Source organism: Rhea pennata, chromosome 5, assembly GCF_028389875.1.
Source record: "Rhea pennata isolate bPtePen1 chromosome 5, bPtePen1.pri, whole genome shotgun sequence".
Taxonomy (NCBI): domain Eukaryota; kingdom Metazoa; phylum Chordata; class Aves; order Rheiformes; family Rheidae; genus Rhea; species Rhea pennata.
The window spans coordinates 55,415,084-55,435,701 of record NC_084667.1 but is presented as its reverse complement, the minus strand read 5'-3'; positions in this window follow the sequence as shown (position 1 = coordinate 55,435,701).

The following is a 20,618-nucleotide window of genomic DNA, read 5'->3' as shown; positions in this document are numbered from 1 at the left end:
ACAGATCCAGCACTACTAGGTGCGAATTTTAAGGAACTCCTTTCAAGCTAACCAAATTTCTGGCATTGCACATCTGCCCTTGAGTTTTGTTCCCCCTCTATAGCTCTCTTCTCGTGTTGAGCAGCAACGTCCCATATCGACAAATGTCTGAGGGCTGTAACCCTAGAGGCAAAAGTGAATTGGCTGAAACAACTGTTGTTCACTCCTGAGAAATTTGGCTCGATCTGGGTAATTTAGCAAAAGGACGTGTAGTTTTTTTCATTATACTTGTACTGCTCCAGTGCCTCAGCCTCATCATACTGTAACTTAACAGGAGTAGGACAGCCCCTACCCCAGAGCTTACAGCTAGGAGCTGGTCATGTGCTCTTGGCCAAGAAATGCAAAATTATAGTGAAAAAAGGGAGATAGGGATGTGTTGATGGTAAGTTTCTTGGTCTCTGTAAACACCTATGTTTCTCCTAGTGTTTTGCACCCTCATGTCTCTTCTCCAGATGGTTCAGATTTCTGCATCAGTGACACCAGAATGCTATTTTAAGACTCCCACCTCATTCACCTATATATCACCCTTGCACAGAAACAATTTCCTTGTGTGCGTGTGTATGTGCATGTGTGTATGAGACACCCCTATGCCCCCACACTTTCCACAGTCTGGACCCATTTGCCTTGGAGAACAGAGGCCAGTATCTCTGCTGTCCTGCTTCTTCAGGCAGTCATTTAGACTACTAGGAAGCAGACACTAAACATTACTATTAGTATCAGGTACTAGCTTACACCCACTCTGCACTCACATAAAAGGCCACATAAGATGCAAAGCAAAGGACAATCAGCCTCAGGCTTCTGGGCAAAGTACATACCTCTCAATTCTGCCATTGATTTGTCAGGAGATGTATACGCAAGTAGATGGTTCAGAAGAGGATCCTTCCTAAGGAAGAGTGTGGTCAGATTGACCTCACTTTCACTGAGCTGACTGCCTGCTGAAGAAAGTTAAACTGAATATCAAAATCATCAGCAAAAAAAACTCTTCTTTCTTTGATTGTACAGTTTAAGAGGAGCCATTCGAGCTCAATTTATTCTCTACACAGGAACTTCATTGATTATCTCAGACATTCATGCAGGAAGGAAGATGAGATAAGAAGAAAGTTTTTTTTTTTTTTTAAGTGATTGCAAGATGGAGAAAACTGCTTTGTGAATGTAATATATACCATAAAGTTTCTTTTGTGTAATCTGCTCCAGAAAAGTAAGAAGAGTTTACATTTTCTGAACAAAATAACCATTAGAGATGGTCTGATGATTACTGAGGGCAGAGATATGACTACTAGGATTAGCGTATATATTCAGATGTATGATTAATATACAAAAAATAAGTTTTCTTGGGAGAAATATTATCAAGGTTATCCCATTGTCTTGTACTTCCAATCACCAGCATCAGGAAGAGAGACTGATCACTACTCATTTTTTTTTTCAAAGGATATGCTAGTTTGATCTCCTGCTATTGACCATAATGGGGATTTCCACTGACTTTGAAAGGAAATCAATCCTAGCTAAAGACTACTGTCACAAATGAAGATGGGATTTCAATCATGTTCTACCAAAGTCAAATGGATGCTCCATCAGTCACATCCTTGGGGGAGGGAATTCCCTGCCTCTCTGACTGCAAAACTTAACCTGGGGCACACATATGCACTGCATCCACATACTTTACCGAGTGATAGTTTATTGTTTATTGACAGCCTATTTTCTTTGCCCAAAATGACCAAAGAGGGGAAAGGTCTGGAAAGCCATACGTGTTTTATCTGAACCAAAGTGATTGTAATATAAACTGAATGGATTAATTATCAACATATTCTGGGAGAGTCTAGACTCTCAAGTCAGCTGTTCAAATGCAGTTACCTCCTTCAGGGAAAACATCACACTTCCTGAAGCAGTCAAAGTTTGCACATGAGGACAGTTCTTGTGCATCAACTGATACACAAATTTAAGGTTCATAGACTTCTTGGATCTATTTACAAAGTACCCAAAAACCTTAAAAGGCAACCTCCCCTGCAAGAAAGCTTTTATGAGCACACACTTTGCAAACTGTTGTTAGAAATTAAGCAGAACTCATCACAGTTTAAGAAGAAATTGGAGGGGGCAACAAGGCTCAGATAAGACACCTTTGTGCTTTTCTGATCGTGGTGTTGTTTTGTGCCAGTCCAGTTTCGGCACAAGCCAAAGTGAAATGTGAAATGTACCCGTAATGACTGGTCCTAAGAAGCTCTTACAATATGTAGCTTCTATTCATAACACCTTTGCTGACAGCGGGTAAGCATTGACATAGGGGTCCCCTAGGACAGCTGCACACAGAAAGATACCCACACTATGACCGTCCATGAGTAGTTGAACAACTTTTAAGACTCCTTCGCAAAGCAGCTGGAAAGAGAGATTAACCTGGCCCATATTTTTAAAATAAAGAACATCTTTACTGTCCCAGATAGACAAACATGAACTAAGTCAGCAGAATCATTCCTACTTCACAGGTCACTTCAATAAGGTCACAGCAGAGCTGGTTCTAGCTACCTCAAGTACTAGGAGTTGCAAAAGCAACTGGAATTATGAGGACCTAAGTAGATCTACATGTCCATCTCTTCTGTATCTGCTTATACTGGTACTGGATTTCGATGTGAGCATAGACTACAGAGCATGGGAGGTAAGGTCTCTTGAATTCTCATGTCCTCTCTTACAGGAACTCCTTTGTCCTTAGGCAAGTCTCCTAACTTGCTTAAGTCCATTTATCCCTCTTCACAAATACAAGTACACTAGCTATGTCACACTAGTGCTGAATGGCTGTATACTACTACTGATTTTAACCATAGATTTGTGCAAAGGTGTGATTTCCCAGGGATAGCTTGCAGAGAAGCTGTACCATGACACACTTTTTGAAAGCTCAGTACACGGTAGAATATTCACACTCTGTATTTCCCTGGCACATACATACATGCAGGGTGGGACGTTTTCTAACATTTATTGTCTCCCAAATGCTCTAAAGCTGACAAATCAAGCATTAGTAAATAGACACTTTAAAAAAATTACTCAGCTACTAAACCAATCACTGTAGGCTGCAGCTCAAAATGAAGTTGGAAATCTGCACCTTTTAATAAAACAATCTGCTTGAGAGCTGATGATATTTGGTTATGGAATTTATCTGTAAATATAATTAAAAATTCAACGAGAGAGTGCTCTGAACTAAGGGGTAAATATTCAGCACGATGCAGAGTGCTCAAGCTACATGATTCCCATTATCGTTAATGGGAGTCCTACAGCTAAATCCCTGAGCATCACGCTAAAAATTTACCCCCTAGTGTTTGCAGATGGAACAAAAGGATTATTGTACATACCAGCAGAAAATAAAGTTACCACTGACATTTTGACCAGAAAGCTTCCATCAGGATTGATCAGTGAATGGGTTAGCCTACTAATTCCCCTGCAGAATGTTTCTTTTGGGTTTCTCCCATCTGCAAAGGCATTCTTGATTTTTATTTAATTCACTTCAATTTACTGGTTTTCACATCATTGTATCTCTCAAATTCCTTTCCTCCTAGCTTGCCACCGGAATACTTCTCTCTGCTTTTTTACCCCTGGCATCTCAGCTTCAGTGGGCACAATTTCAGGTCCTTGAACCTTAAATATAACGGACACAAGGACAGAAGACAAATAGATATACCAACAACCTTTCAGCTCAGTTAGCTGAGTGTGCAAATTTACCCTGTAATAAAATGCTGTAGGGGATTTGGGGGGTGATTAAAAAGTCTGGGGGGGAGGGGGAAGGAAGTTGCATGAGCAAATTCAGTCTTTTAGGTCTTGCACCTTCTGCTCTTCTTGTGTTGGCACTCCAAGCTGTCAGGTGTCTTCAACCCTGTTTAAATAAATGAGAATTACAGAGTTTGTTCCTGATCCTGCCCAACAGTTTAACGAATTTTCTTGCCTAGGTACATGACGGAGTAAAATGGTGCAGTCCAGCAATTTTTTGTGGGTGCTGTTTTAAAAGATAAAGAAAGGAAAACAGTGTTTCTGACCCATCTCTTAAAATGTAAATATAGGTATAAAAACACTAAAAACAAGATGAAACTTCTAAAAAATCTAGTTTCCATTCTTGATTTCACTTAGAGTAATTCAAAAATAGCCAAAGGGATTTGTTTATGCTTTGTATGCCATACTGCAGTCCAGAGTGAATTTTTATGGGTGAGTTTTAAAACCCTTGACAATCGCGGCTTATAATGGAAACACTGATAGACCGTTATTATAGTGCTGGTCATAAATACAATGCAATTTCATTTTATATAGCATTCTTCATAGAAAGTATCACAAAATGTTTTACAGGAAGTGTCAATTGCAAGCTAAAGCAAAGGAAAAGAGAATTTAAAGGCGGCATTTCATTGACTTTAAAAAGAGGAGAGAATTCCTTACAGGACAGCAGAGATAAAAGCGCAAGTTGTCTCCCAACAGACCTTTCTTTAGAAAGTTACTGCGAGGGGCTGCGAATATACGCGCCTTTCCCCTCCCTCCCCAAAATCCAGGATTCCAGCTCCCAGCTCCTCTCTTTATATGTTCATGCAGCTCCATCACACGCCTAGGCAAGGGCATTTGTTAAATCTTAGGGCAGGATCAGGCCTAAACTCCGGAAATGCACTGACTTGGAGGGGGCTAAAGACACCTGCCCGCTCGTAGGCTCGAGCGCCAACACGAGAAGAGCCGAGGGTGCAACCGCAGAAGAATGAAGTTGCTCCTGCAAGTCCCCCTCCCCCCGCCCTCAACTTTTTAATCACCCCCCAAATCCCCTGCAGCATTTTATTGCAGGGTAAATAATATAATGAAAAAGTGCCTACATGACACAAGACACATGGGTACAGACAGTTATTAAAACTGAAATGATTTATTTCGTAACATTCCGAGGTAGCAGGCTTTAACTCTAGGTACAGCAACCCCTCCATTTCTGCTTCCCTCATTTGCATAGGTAATTGACAGCTTGTTAACAGCTCATTAGGAACACTGAAAACCATGTGACAGATACAAACCTAGTGCTAGAGGGGAGAAAATCTGTGAATTACAGTATATTGAAAACTCAATCAGATCCAGAATTACAGGTCAGAAAACAAGTTGATTATTTTATTAGGTTAAAAAAAATTAAGAGGTTAGCGTACCATTTTTTCGACCTGTATTTTTCAGATAGCAGGCTACAAGGTAATTAATTAAGAATCTGATTGTGATGTGAGCTACTCTCCGCTGCCATGGGTAGGATTAGAAACGATACTAGCCTGATGCAATAGGACAACTAAAGATTGCTGAGAATTTTTTAAAAACATTAAAAAAGTCTTGATGTGGTATTCAGTTTTGTTCTTAGAATATACCTTGCTCAAAGCAGCAAGTAACTTACAGACACCGCAATCTAATACTCTGTAACTGAGAAAAATGTAAGGAATAATTTGATTTTAGTCTATAAAAAGAAGATAAGTGTTCTGATTTGCACACTCTTACTATCCATAAATTTTGATGATGCTTTTTTTTAAAGGACATTTGAATATAAACAGTGCAAATAACAGTTATATCAGCAAATCTACTTTTTGTATTAAACACGCACACATTATAATCCCACTTTTCTAGCATTGCTATCAGAAATATAGTAACCTGTAGACATAAAATGGTCTCCCCGCAAAAAGTCTCCTTCTTCTTGACACCTGATGTGGATTTCTTGTAACTCAAGTGATATTTGCTGAGGAGGACCAAGCTGGCCAACTACATGTTAGTCTGTAGAGGAGACCAGCAAACTGTAATTTTAGGTAATAGTTTTCTCTTTCAGACACCAGTACTTTATAGATTTTTCACTCATTTCTCTAAATAACGCTAACAAAACATAATCAAATCTACTTCCCTGGCTAGTTAGCAAAAGGAACAGTGATGTTCGGGTGGAGCATTATCTGCTAGATATCTCTATCTCCTAGACCTCCTTCATGCAGAAGGTTGTACTGCTTTAGATCAAGAGGTGCGACTGCCCCAGTACAGATGCATATGTTACTGTAGATAGTCCCATAAAAAATAACCTGATAGCGCTTCTTATAAGAATCCGTGCATCTACTTGCACACTACAAATATAGCCATATGAGTACAGTACCCTGTCTGGTGGAGATAAAATCTCTGTGTGTAGACATGGTTTAAGAGTGATTAATGAATCTGCGATGTGAAATACAATGAGAGTCGCGCTTGTAAGTCACTTCAGCACTTTTGAAAGCTCCATCTTTAGTCTTCATTATGAGCAAAACCAATGGGGCTGTTGTGCCCTCAGCGTTAATTACCCTGACTCTTGCACTGGTGAAGTTATGCTGTTGTAACTATAGCAATATAAACTAATGCAGACATGCTCCAACGGTATAAAGAGAGCTTTGCACATGGTACAACTGACCTCAGATTTATACCAAGCTTAAACAAGGAAGGATTCATATACACTAAAGAAAAATTATCCCATTTTTTGCCCCAAGGCTGAATCAACTGACATTTTGTCCAAAGAAAAAGTCAATGTGTTGTTACCGTTCAGAAGCAATAGTGATGGAAGAACAGCCAAAGGTCAGGTTCATAACTGACCAAGCCATAATAAGGCAAATAAAAAAGACGGTAAACTAAGCAAATGTGATAATACGAAATAAACAAATCCTGGACTTTCAGGCCAAAGATAGATAAATTCTACTTACATGCCCTTTTCTTGGCTCATACCAGTGACAACAATAACACAAATTTGGTTTGACTACAGGGCTCATTCCCCATGTCACACTTTGATCATACGTATGTCTCTCAGAATAACTTCACTGGCAACGTTCTTTAAGGCTTGGACTTTGTTTTTTCATTTTTTTTCCCCCTTGGTTTTTACATTTAGAAACTGATTTTTATTTGATTGCCATAGGGCAAAGATAAATACTGAAAACTAGTAGCCAAACTATTCTAAAGCTTAGATCATATCCCAATTATGTTCAGATTGAGTTGCAGCTGAAATTCTGGGAATATATTCTTTTTCTGCATTAACCACTCAGTCAACCCTTATAAGCAGATGACATGATGAAAATGAAGTTTGAACTTTTTCTGTAGATTAATTCTCCGACTTATGACAAGGGTCTTCTAGTTTTCATTAACTTAAGTGCCATTTCCCTAGAACTCTTATTTTTGCAGTTTCTAATCTACAGTTCTCTAATGATCTGGCCTCAGGAACGTATTATGCTATTATTTCCCTTCCTTCAGTTCTCAAGCAAGAGGCATACTGACTGGCTTTTCAGAAAGGGTAAAGGGCTATTTCGTTATGGCTTCTAGCTCATGTACAAGTAAGATACTGGATTCTGCTACTGAGAGTGCTTGATGGCCATCCCATAGCTCCAGTCCTCTCACCTCTGTAGCTACTATTCGGATTTCAGTGTCACTAGTAAAAGGCCTCCAGCTCATTAATTATTCCCTACTCTTGCAGCATATTTATTTAACCTTCCTCCGAGGGAGTATGTTGCCCCTCACTTCCTACTATGGTTACTAAAGATTCATTTCCAGACTACCAACTTGGCATGAACAAACTGCTTCAGCACCCAGGTTTCCAAGTGCCACACTGCATGTGAGGACACAAGAATGATCTAGAAACCTTTCTTCACCATCTATCATCCTCTAGGAAGCATGGGATAGAGTTTTGGCTTTTCACTTACATGGTACTGCTGTTTTGGGCAACGCTGAGTCCTCCTGTGTCTGTTCATAAGACAGCATCTGTCTTCTACAATGCCTTTGCACAGCTCCTGCCACAGCAGACAGGTACAATTGCCCACCAGCTTCTTCTTAGTTTTTCAGCTTCCAAATGGGATTTTAGGACAACTGTAATAAAAACAATAAATATCAGATGATTTTTTTGATTAGCTTTTTCCTATCATTATGCATTCTTTATATATTTGACTACTCAAAAGGATTATTCCTTTTATTATCTGTATTATCTGTAAATTATCTGTAAACGTCTCATAAAAACTCCTGCTAGCTCCTCTAATATAGCAGTAGGCATACCAAGGCTTCTAAAGGGCAATACTCTCAGCTGCCAACCTAATAGGAGAGCTACTGAAGACATTTTGCCTTTTTTGCATGGCTGGAATGTACATGTAAGTGACATTGTGTATTTTTAGCTCAATGCTCAACATACTTCCACTAGGCTACTAAACTATGTTTAGAGCACAAAATCAGAGGAATAGAAATGCACATTTAGAAGCAATGAATTCAAACTTGCAAATCCATTCTTCAGGTATCCAGCATCTGCTAGATTAGACAGCTTCAGACAACTCATGCTTTATAAAATATTCTTTCTGCTTAAATAAATAATGTAATTAGCTGTAATATGTGCTAAGGGTCGCTCTAGGATTCTGGATGAGATAAAGCACTTGTTCAAAGCTCAGGAAGCAAGATCAAATTTCAATACTGATTAACAAACTGATAGCAAACCAAATAAGCCCTTTCTAAGAAGATCTGACCATCTGAATTTTCAAGAGTCATGAGATACCGTTCAGTGTCAGAAACCACTTTATTTTTTATGTAATCCTTGGTCTGTGTGTGGCATCTACTGTGTACATTGCTGTAACTGCAGAAGCTGTGCCAGCCCACCTGGCTGCACATACTCTGTCATTAAGATTATCTGTTCAGTTCCCAGTGCTGGCCAAGCCAGTAGACATCATGGTTTCTAAGCAAAGTAATAGGCCCATTAAGTACATTTTACCATGATCTAAGGAAAGTTAGCACCTTTTCTTGCTTTTCCTTTGGTATTCAGAAGCAGAGTAAGTTTTGCACATTTTCTTTCCTAAACTATGACAGCATCACATCAGCTTCACAGAGTGAAGCCCTATAGACATTCCCTATTTTGACTCTGAGCACACTGTGAAAGTAAGTTCAGCAATTTTTTTGTTAAATCTGAAATGAAACTAGAAATGCTGTGTTTTGGGGGATGAGAACAGTATCTCTCTAATACATAATTCAAGACAAAATCTTTGAGTTGCTATATCAATGTAGGTAATAGACATAGATAAGTTGAAAATATGTTCAAATCCAACAGTGACATTTTCTTTAGACTATTATCTTGCTTTCCCCCTCTCTTCTACTGGACATTGCTACATATTTAAGATTGTTTTACCTATAAGGCTCCGAGAACACAGTATAGAAAAGTACAATAAAAAGAAGTTTTAAAAAATGCTAGGTTGCAATATGCTGCATGCAGTGAAGGGTTGTAAAAGTATGTCTTTGAAGCAGTCCACCTACAAGTCTTTGAATAAGTTCCCGAAAATTTAGATGCACAGAATATACCTCCGTTTATGCTTACTAGCATAACTGGTTGCATAAATGTATATAAAGAAATACTCAGGTCTTCAAACATCCATTTCAGCCTTTGAAAACATTTCCATTTCTCCATAGAGGTACAGTCAGTACATCTAATACATATGCAACTGTGGACAAATTTGCTCGTTTATAATTTTTTTAGTCTCCTGCTCTATAGGTGCTTGCTATCATCTGTGCTATAAATTAAGGCCAGGATACAATTTGCCTGTTTTTATCCACAAAAATTCTGAGCCTCTGCGCTAAAGTTCCCCATGCCTCACTAAGCACTACAGGGGCATGTAAAGCAAAAGCAGATGGAGCTGCTTTTACACATATACACTTAATATATATTAACACACACACACACACACACACAAGTTGTAGCCTTTTACACACATTTTACTCCAGTCAAAATGAGAAGAATAACCAAATTTCTGAGATAGATAATATCCCTCAGAATGTAAAATAGTATTTTTGCATCTTTACATCCACCATAGATCCTAACATATTCTTTCTTCTTTTTTTAACTCCTTTCCTAATTGGGGTTGCAATAGAAAAATGGGATTCACCATACCAAAACCATTCATTGAACTTAAAAAATTCTGAACATGTGTACACAGCAAAATATTTTGAATCAACAACCCTATATTCTTCTGTTGCTTAAGCATAGTGCGGTTGTATGTAGGTCTAGCTCACTCTCCCCTCACTCCCAGCACACAGACAATTTGGTCTTACGACTCCATGAGTAATACTGCACTAGTTACTGTCTTCATGGTAATATTTCAAGCTAAAATTCCATTACTAACACTAGTTTTAAGTGCATGCATATTTTAAGAATGGGTGTGTTTATCCAGATGTCTGTATGCGTGTGTATGTGCATTTTTATATACAAATAAACAAAATCTCTGTTTCACCGTACAAAGCTACAGAAGAATATGTTCTTTTGATAGATGATATCATCTATCTATAGGGCACATATGCCAGGCAACTCTTTCTAGCGTAGCCACAAGCGCTACCCGGCGACTACACTGCTGATGGGCTGCCATTCTCTTTCAATTCCCTTTTCAGTTCTGAAGAATCTGCAATGCTTTAGTCACCATAAGAACAAAATTCCTGGACAACACTTGATGACATCTCTCTTTTTAGACAGCAAATCAAGGATGTTTCCATAATTCCTTTTTTTTTTTTTTTTTTTTTTTTTTTTTTTTTTTAGGTATAACTGCTCCCTTGCAGGTTTCAACAGCCATTTATTTAATATGGAAAATCTAAAGATCTTCTGGCTTCTTGGATATAAACTTTTGTTTCGGCATCAATTGCTAATTCAGCTTCAGCGAAAGGGATGTGTATTACAGAGACAGACCTAAAATCAGCAGATTAAATCTCCTGAACATGTCAAATATCATGGATTGCTGGATTAGGGTATTTCCATCAAGAACTATTCTTAGCCCTTAGACTTCAAACAGTTTCTCAACTCCACACATCACAGTCAAAAGTCTTAATAGTGCAGTAATTTGTGGTGAGTGCTCATTAAGATTTTTTCTTCATCTCTGTTTTCATTAAGAATATGTCTAATTAGGGGTCATTTACCCCCTACCTGGGAAACCCTTGCTCTGCCCTTGCACACATCTGAATGGAAAAATTCAAAACTCTATCCTTTTCCCTTTCCATTTCAATCAAGTAACGACAGGGTTAAATTGCTAATAGAGGTTTCATGAGGTCTGCCAGAGCCCACTCTCCAACACTTACATCTGTTCAACAATTATTACAGCATTTTTGTCATAAAAAATTCAACACCCTGAGTGTCGTGCTAGCAAAACCTGAAAATTTATGCAGTGAATAGAATAGCTAATTTCTCTGAGGAAATGCAGGGGGAAAAAATACAGATTTAACTTAAATTCTCAAGTACTGTAGAGCACACATCTGACTCCCTCTTTAGGTTTTGTCATCATGTAACATAAGTAGGAATACCATCTACAGTAGATCAAGAAACCTTTGCAAAGCAAATTTATGCCTTCGAAGAAACAATGTTTAAAACTCAGACAGGGACTGTATTGGATTCATCATTTTACCTCACAAAATCTCATTTAAATAATAAATTATTCAGTCGAGTTTCAGGATGGGGTTATTTTTTCACTATATATTACTCCTATAGAACATACAAGGTACCAGTAAACTACACAGATGTGTAGGCAAGAAGCCGACAGAAAAACAGTCTTTAATCTTGTAACCCTGTGTAAGGCTGCTTGATGCTTTTAGAAAAAAGAAAAAAGAAAATAGAATTTGCCTCACTCCTCCATAAGGTTAGGAATATGGATTTTATGCTAAAACCAAAGCTGTCTAGTTAGGATGCCAGTGGACTGGAACAACATGCTAGAGGCTATAGCCTTCTATTCTCAAGGGCCAGAATCTTACTTCCAGTGCTGGTGGTTCAGCCATAATGATAATTGCAGCCACGATGAACAGGGAATTCTTGCAGTGTCACAACAGCAACAAATAAGACAAATGGTTTGGGAGTGGAGGGGGGTTCATTTTCAAAAGGTAAGATGCAGAGGGGACCTGGCTTGAGGAAGGACAAACACTGCACGCTCCCTTTCTCAAGGCCATATCCTGCTGAGATGACACGAGTCAGACAAGTGCGGCTGTTGCTACAAAGAGGCGTTCATAGGCTAGTTCTGACAAAAACTGTAATTTGGCTCAAAGGATATTTACAGGCATTTTGCTATTTTTCGTAAATATTAGTACAAACTGCTTAAGAAAGTATGTATTTAAGCAAAAACCTGTAAGGGCTGGACCAAACAAGACCAGTCTTTTACTCAGCATCAGAAACAATGAGACTTAAGCACCCAGTCATATCCCTTGGGGAGTTCACTGGGTATCATTCAGCAGTCATAGAAAAATTACTCAGCTATACTTTAATCCAGTATTGAAATGAAGTGCTAGACCAACAACTTAAGTAGCCAACGTATTTAAAAATAGAAGTCCAAAATTTTCAGAACGTTTGGTTATCAGATTTCCAAGCGTTTGGGGGTGTTCTATATAATACAGAATACTGGGCAGGATCCAAACTTCAGCAATTCACAATATTCAGACTGAGAAGTCACTTTTGGAAATGGAAATTACTTCTAGTTCTGCCTGTTCCCCAAATACCAGTGAAGTCAAGGATTGTGTGGGGACTGCTAGATTTGGTTCTTGATTATTACTTCATTTTGTCTGGTTTTCAAATTACCAATCTGATAACAAATAGGAAAAAATGTAAATGAAAAGCTAACACTTTGCTCTAATAAGAATAATTTTCACCCCAGAAATTAACAACTGTTATATATAGATTATTTTTGTCTCCCACTAGAGCTGCATGGGTCAGGCTGCATATGCTAGGTGAAGCTTGGGACCTGTAAAAACAACATTTCAATGTTTTTTATCACTCACTGTGCTATACCTATAAAATCAAATGCTTCCAAAATATTTTTCAAATACACATTTTTGACACTTTTTAAAAATACAAATTGCAAATATGCATTGCCAAAATACTTTGTTTTTAGGTCCTGATTCCAGATTACTGTGAAAATAACCAGTTCCCTTTGAGAAAAGATAATCCTCTCCTTTTGCTCTTTTTTTTCCAGCAGTGGAGTCGGTACCCACGCAGGATGGTTGGCCATCATGGGACACAGATGCCAAGTGCTGGCAGATATTATTCCAGTGTCAGAATCTTTTTCCTTGTCAAACTTCCCAGGCAGTTGTGTTAATGGCTCTAGAGCTGCCTCTGGGTCTGTCACGTGGGGAAGCAGCTGATGGGTTGTTTCCTACCGTGTCCTCCTGCATGACATCTTCCTTTAACTCATCTTTGGTCCTGAGGAATTCATACACTATTATCTACTTGGAAATAAGCTCCTATAAATTTCCACTAGAGCTACGATTTCTTCACAAATTCACTTGCTGCCCTTAGAGCTCACGTGCACACTTTTTAAATAGCACAGCCTCTCTATGACTTTGAATACCCTGCAGTTAACTATTTCCCTGGCAAAAAAAGAAAATATTTGAATGAATGAAAGCATCTACTAAAAAACTGTCTCTTTGCACTCTTTATCACCGTTCCATCCTTTTTTCCCCATATGTTGTTTATGGTTAGTGAACCTTTCTTGCCAACTGAAGCTAATCTTCTTCTGTGTTTGCTACCTCATTCGCAAGCTAGGATTGAGAGCTTTCAGCCTTTGGGTTTTCACTGACCACTTGTATAGATTATTTGCCATTCATGCTGTATGAGTAAGTCACTTAAACTTCAGGATCTTAATTCCAGAAAGATTAACTTGAACTCACATAGGCAGTTCAGAATACATACAGTGAAGCAGACATGTAAATCTTTGCTGGATCAGAGCCTTCCACTATCAGCTCATGAAAGTCTTTGAGGTAGGAAGTCCCAGACTTGAGCTTGTAAGATGCTGATCATCTTTGCTCCTAACCCACAGAGAACTTGAAGTGTGAGAGTAGCTCTGCTGCACGAACAATCACGACAAAAGCACTCATCTTTTTGCACTGGAGGCAGTGAACAGACATCAGTCCCCAAGGAGAGATGCCAGGCTTGACTGCAATATAAATACTAAATGTAAACAAATACGTAAAGCTAATCCACGTCACACTATCATTTCTGTTACTTGACTGAAGTATTTTAAGAAGGAAAATAATGATTAACAAGAGGCAAATTACACACTCTTATGCAAATTTTGAGGAAACATTCATTGCAAACTCTGTTAATCTTTCCATTTTTGCAGGCACTTCCAAAAACACAAGGCAGTTGCCCTATAAATCCAAAACTGGCAAATTGTGTCTCCTACAAAACAAATTCAGCAACTTTATTCACAATTGATTTGAGGGATATGCACTAAAAAAATCTTTCTTTTTTTCCCCCATTGTTTTTACTTTGATGACTATGCCTAAGCTGGTTTGGGATCTAATACCTTTTCTCATAATTTGCCTGGGAAGTCCCATGGAGTCTATAGGAATAAAGGAGTACTGAATGAGTAAGACACAATCCAGCCTTAGAGAAACAGCTTTTGAACATCTTTCATTCTTATTTGATAACAACAGCCAGACAAAACCTGCAATAAATTTTCTATTTAAGAAAGAAAAAAGAAAAAGAAAAGCTTACTTTGATTGCCTACACGTTTCTTTGATGTGAGCAAGAAGCAGTCCTTGACGATATGCTCCTTTCTTTGGTGGCAAATGTGGATTTAGGGCAGGCTATGCCAAAGAGTCAGTTCACAGGGCAGCTCCACAAACGGCTGGTCTCGTTCAACGTATAATGCAGCAAACTACAATGCAGGAATGGGAACTTCTTAAATTGATTTTGCCATTAAAACAACGTTCAAGTTGCTCAAGCAGTACCCTCAGCTGAATGTCAGAGTCAGTCCCTCTGTCAGTGTAAGCGCTGAAGAAAAGGCTCTGCCCCAGGGAATTCTGTTGTATCCTGCTCCTTGACACAAGTATTCTTCATATACCTTGTGCACACAACCAGGAGATAACAACTAACAGACTCAAAACAAAATATGGAAAACAAGCTTTAGTTAATTTTTTATGTCCAGACTGATTTAGAGATCTTTCTTGTTGATAGCATGTTCATATAAACTTTGCAGACTCCATTTGCCTTTTCAGTTGTTGATTCATCATTTACTGCCTAAAAAAAATCTTACCTATACTAAAATTTTTAAACTCTCTTGCAATACTGTGAATGAACAAAACATGCTTGGTACAGAGGAAAGCCCTCATGAGTCACCACACATGAAAGCATTGTGGAACTGGCCACTCCTACATCCAGAATGCTACCTACCTAACTTCAGGAATACACCTCTTCAAACCCATGCATGGAAAAATACCTAGTCAGTTTTCATTCTCAAGTCACAGAAGGAAAAATATTTGAGGAAATGTCTACAGGCCCATTTAACTGGTCTAGGCACAGCCAAGCACTCGCTCCCATTTGGCCCTGGTCCTGCTTCTGTTTTGTCTCTCTACTCCTGCTCTGACTACCCTAAAGCCCTGTTGTAGGCCACACAGTTACACCTGCAGCTGCTGCAAAGGCTCCCTGCTTTGGGCATTCATCAATGCTGAACCGAATCCTCAAAAACCTCACGCCTAGGTCTTCTTTCGTTTATTCTAGCGAATCATGCACAAAGTGTACAGCCAGGGTAAGTAAGAAGAAATCCACATTCAACCTTATCTCCAAGTCAGAATGCAAATCACTATGGCAAAAGATAGGTTCATATAAATTAAATGGTAGTATTTTATATTTGAATTGTTCCTCAAATCCTTATTCCTCCAACAAAATCAGATTTTTTTTTTCTTTTTAATGTAATTCAACCTTCCTAGCCATCTTTTATGATCTGGGAGCAGAAAGCAAAGGAGTTTTTCTTCTTAGCATAGAAGACTTATGCTGGGAAGAAGTGTCTAATGAACTCCTCTCTGTTTACACAGGCCAAAGACAGATTCAGTAATAGCATCTACCTACCTGTAATTCAGCCATTCCTTGATGCAACAACACAGGCTGTCTGTCCTCGGAGTAGGAATGCAGCAGTTGCCCTTCCTGAAGCAAACCCTCTGAGAGGTCACATTTCACCAAATCTCTCTTGCAGGTTCAAATGACACTTTTATTTTTAAGGTCTCCTTAAAAAGAAACTATTTAGGCCTGATCCTCAGGCTCATTCAGGCTTACACACTGGTGAAACAGCATTATTTTCAGTGGAATTACTTCTGTTTCACATCTGTACAAGTGACAGCACAAACAGGACCATAGTATGTTCTAAGTTTACCTGGCTTGCTTTCATACTGATGAGTCAGTACAGAGTCACAGCTATCTCTTATCCTCCCAGAGTATGGCTCTGTTTCAAAAACCCAAAATAGCAAAGTCTGCTGCATTGCCAAACAGGAGACCCAGATTAAAGAATTTCAGACAGCAGTCTATCACAAGCCCGTCAAAACCATGTATATCGTGCAAATAGTGATCAGGGAGACAGATCAGGTGACTGAACCAATATAGCAGTGCAATATGTTCGCTACCTTAATTATCCTGACTTTTTTTTTGTGAGAAAATAAAACTATTTGCTTCTAGAAATATTTTTTGCATAAGGTTAGGAAAGCGGAATGTTTTGTGAAATAGGGCTATTGTTTAAAAATGTATAGTGTTGTTAGAATTGATTCTCAAAAAACATCAAATTATCCAAAAATAGCCTTTCCCTCTAGCGTTACTACTGCTGTTCCCTTTCTTCCCTCCCCCCTGCACCCACGAGACTGCCTGGTATCTTTTACTGAAGAATCAGCAGCCAGGACAAATGAATTCATGCAAGGGGAAAAATAGGAGTTAAAATAATCTATTATTCTTTGAAAAATATTCCTAGTATTATTTTTAGTTCTGAGTACAAACAGACATTCATAGGTGAATGCTGCCTCGGTCAGTTTCAGTTTATAAAATGGTCATTAAGTCCATATCAAAAATGTATGTTTTAGAGTTAAATCCTCTAAGACAATGAGATGAAGTAAGTAATCATTTGACAGAAGTACTTATAATGAATTAGATTTGAAAATGTTGGAAAGTCATTCAAGGAAAATCCTTCTCTTACCTTATACTGAAAACATATCATTAGCCTTAATTTAAGTCAAGGTGAGGAGGGAAAAGGGTGTGTGTGTGGGGGGGACAGACACTGCAAGAAACTCTTGAGTGACTATTGTTTAATCTCATTTAGGGACACTTAGAACAATGACATATATATAATGAGATATTTAAAATTCTTTGGTCAATCTCTAGCTAAAGGCTTTTACTGTGGAAAGAATGAGTAATTCGATACGGACTACATAGCCTTTCACATGCTTTTATTCTTGATTTGTTGGACACGTGTAACATAAATTTCAAAACCAATCTATTAATGACTTAAATTAGAAACTGCTTTCCTTTGCTTTACATACAACATTTCAGTAACAAGCATAATAACAGGTGGATCAATAGATACTATTTGGTGCAGTATTTGCAGTATGTTAACATTAGTCCTGTATCTCTGTCAGCAAACATTGTGTTAACAAATTCCTGTTTCAAGAAGGACAGCAAAAGTATTTTCTAATGTCAAGGTTATTTAACCACATAAAATGGTAAGGGTTTTTATGTGTATCTTGTTTCTTACCAACCTTGCCTCCTCCTTCTTTTAAATAATCCATATTTTGATCAAATCAGTAGATAGCAAATATTTTTGCATCAAATCTCACATCAAATGTCAACTCAGATGATGTTCTTTAAAATGGACAGTGGTTCTGAGAAGAAAATCTTTTTTTTTCCTCTTAGTGAGAGAAACATAAGGAAACAAAAAGATATTAATGTAAACATAAATTTAGAAAGAAACAGAGATAAAGAGAGAGAGAAAAAACAAATGTTTGAGTTTACCTTTTGAAGAAGAAATTTAGCTAGGGAATTATTTCCAACCTATAGTTCTCAAACACAGCATGAAAAGACAGAAAATGAAATTTTCGTCATTAGAATTTGACAGCTCCCAGTCATAATATGCTGACATGTGTAACTGGAATTAAGGGGTTCTGCAGGTAGAATGAGCAGTAATAATTTTTTAGGCAAATCATTGCTTTCAGCTCCATGAATCACACGATTTTGGAAGATCACTGGACACTTGGAAATGACAGGTATAATACAACTCTACTCTGCTTTGCATTCTTTGTTAAACAGATATAATCCGAAGCACTAATTATCACCTGGCTGGAACACATTTTCTGTGTCACAGACAACTAAGGGCTCTGTCCAACAACCAGAGCCACAAAAGACAGCAGCTTAATGGCTGCTGCCACAATCAATCCTGCAACTTGTTGCCACTCAACAAGCCTATCTATCCTCTTAGTAATGAAAGAAAAACACTTCGGCCAGTTCACAGTGCATGTTTCATGCCTGAGCAATGACTTTCATGATATGCACCCTCCATGAGTGCACCAGTGTTCTTCAGACTTTGAAAGTGCGAACCACTCTCGGTTCATCTGTCTAAGCAATCCATTAAAGGCTTACACACAATAGTGTGTAATCTTGCAGTGTCAGGTATACGAGGAAGACAAAGACTTTACTGTATGAAACTCCAAATTTTAAAGATGCCTATGGGTTTTACAGACACTTTATGATCCCTCCAGAACAACACTTGGAGGTTCTAAATCACAACTTCTTAACTCAGAGTCCAAACCCAAACACGTACAACAGTCACATTCCCAAATGTTGGGCTATGCTGTGGACCACATTTACAGGAGCCAGGCAGAAGCTGAGAACCAGCTCATATTCAAACCTCACCCTTATAAACAAGGTGAGTTCAACTGGCTTAAGCTATGTGATATGGCAGCAACTGAGCAATGAGTAACAACGACAGAGATGCAGCCTTGCTTTCACGCTTCAACATATGACTCATACAGACTAGGAGCGACTCACATACAGTATGGTATACCCAACAAACTGAGCATACTCAGGGAAAACATGAATATAACATGGAACAGAGTGCTCAGGCTCATGTAATCACCTTGTAGAATTTGCAGGAGTATATCCCGCTGTCTCCTGCTATAGCACTACTAGCTACAGAGAGCTACAAGGATAAATCCAACCTGCTGATTTCAGGACATTTCTCTAGTAGGATCACTGGCATTTTATGAGCACTACATCATAAGGGTTGTTTCCAGCAGGTGCAACTTTATAACATACAGGTCAGGTCTATTAAGCAACAGGGGATGCATTTCTTTGGCAGTTATCTGCCACTGTGGCGCAAACAATCAAGGATGAGTATCTGACTCAACAAACAGCTGTTAAAATCCTCCCTTGCCTTTTCTTTCTAAGCAGATGGCACAGCCCACCTAGCCTGTACCTTCTTCATTGTACAAGTTCAACAGTCTCTTCAGCCAGGGCACAATTGTTTCATAGCTCAACACCATAAATCTGCTAACCTCTCTTTGCATACCCTTGAATACAGTGGAGAGGACAGAGGTATTTCTGGAGCAGGCGATCTTTATGTTTTTACAGTTCTGTGTTGCAGAAATGCTGTGAAGTCCCAAAGCTTTGGTCACTAAGTGTTTCCAGGTAGTGAGGGATGGGTCAAGTGCATGCAGTACTATTGGATGTCTTTCGAGCACAGTGTCATTTGCTATCGGGGCTTCAGGACTGTCTGTTAGGCCAATCAAGAGGGTTAGTCATACTTCTCCATCTGGTAACAACTTCTCTTTGCTTGTTGCTGACTGTTCAGCTCTGTTGATGGTAAATAAATTCCTTTGTGAAATCTGTAATAATTTCAAAGGGAGAAGAGAGAAGTAGTTCAGAGAAATGAAATAGTATGTACCTTGGATCCTGAATTCAGTCAGTCTTCCTTCAATCGTCCGAATTCCATATGCTTTCCTGAAGCTTATCATATGTGACAAAAAAATCCCCTCCTATCTTCCTTCTTCATTCATGTGCCAGCATTCTTTCTTCTGATTTGTAAGTGAAAAGAAGGAGAAATACATCTCTAATCCTTTCTTCCTTCTTTCAGGATAGAATTTGTTTTCTGTGCCTGGACCTGAGGAATTCCTGTGCTGCCTTCTGAAACTTCTCTTTCTATTCACATAAATTCAGTACTAGCTCTAGAAACCTTCACTTGGCTGATATTTTAACTCATCAAGTCTTCAGGCTTTTGCCATGCCCTGCATGCCTGCTCTTGGATTACAACTTGGAAACATGTTCACCTTAAAACATATTCTGTACTACTAGCAGTGAGAGAGAATGAAAGGAATGAGTGATTTCTGCTTGAAGTGACAGCATAGATTATGAAATAAATTTTAATTTCAGATACTAAAGACTGAATCCTAGCCTCCAGAGACCTGTGATAATGAACAGACTCCAGTGGTGGCAAAATCCACCTCTCAAAGATACTGTACTGTGTTCAGGGGCTCAGCATTGAACCAGCAGTGCCCTTTATTTCCTCCTCCTTGGATCTGGCACGCACGTGTCAGTTGAGGTATCCAGAGACAGCACAGATGCCCAAACGTGGGCAGGAAGCCAGGCTGCAGGGCTTACAGTATAAATATATATTTTTTAACTTTATACAGACCTTTTTTTCCCAGTAAGTGTGTTTTTCAGGCTCAGAAACTCTGTGTTCTTAGCTATTTTAAGAAACCTGAAGGGTGAGAGATGGAGAAGCAGCAGACATGTTGGCAACAAAGATATCTCCATGAGCAGAATGCCAAGATTAAAAACAACAACAAAAAAAGAGGGATACCTTTGACTTTTTCTT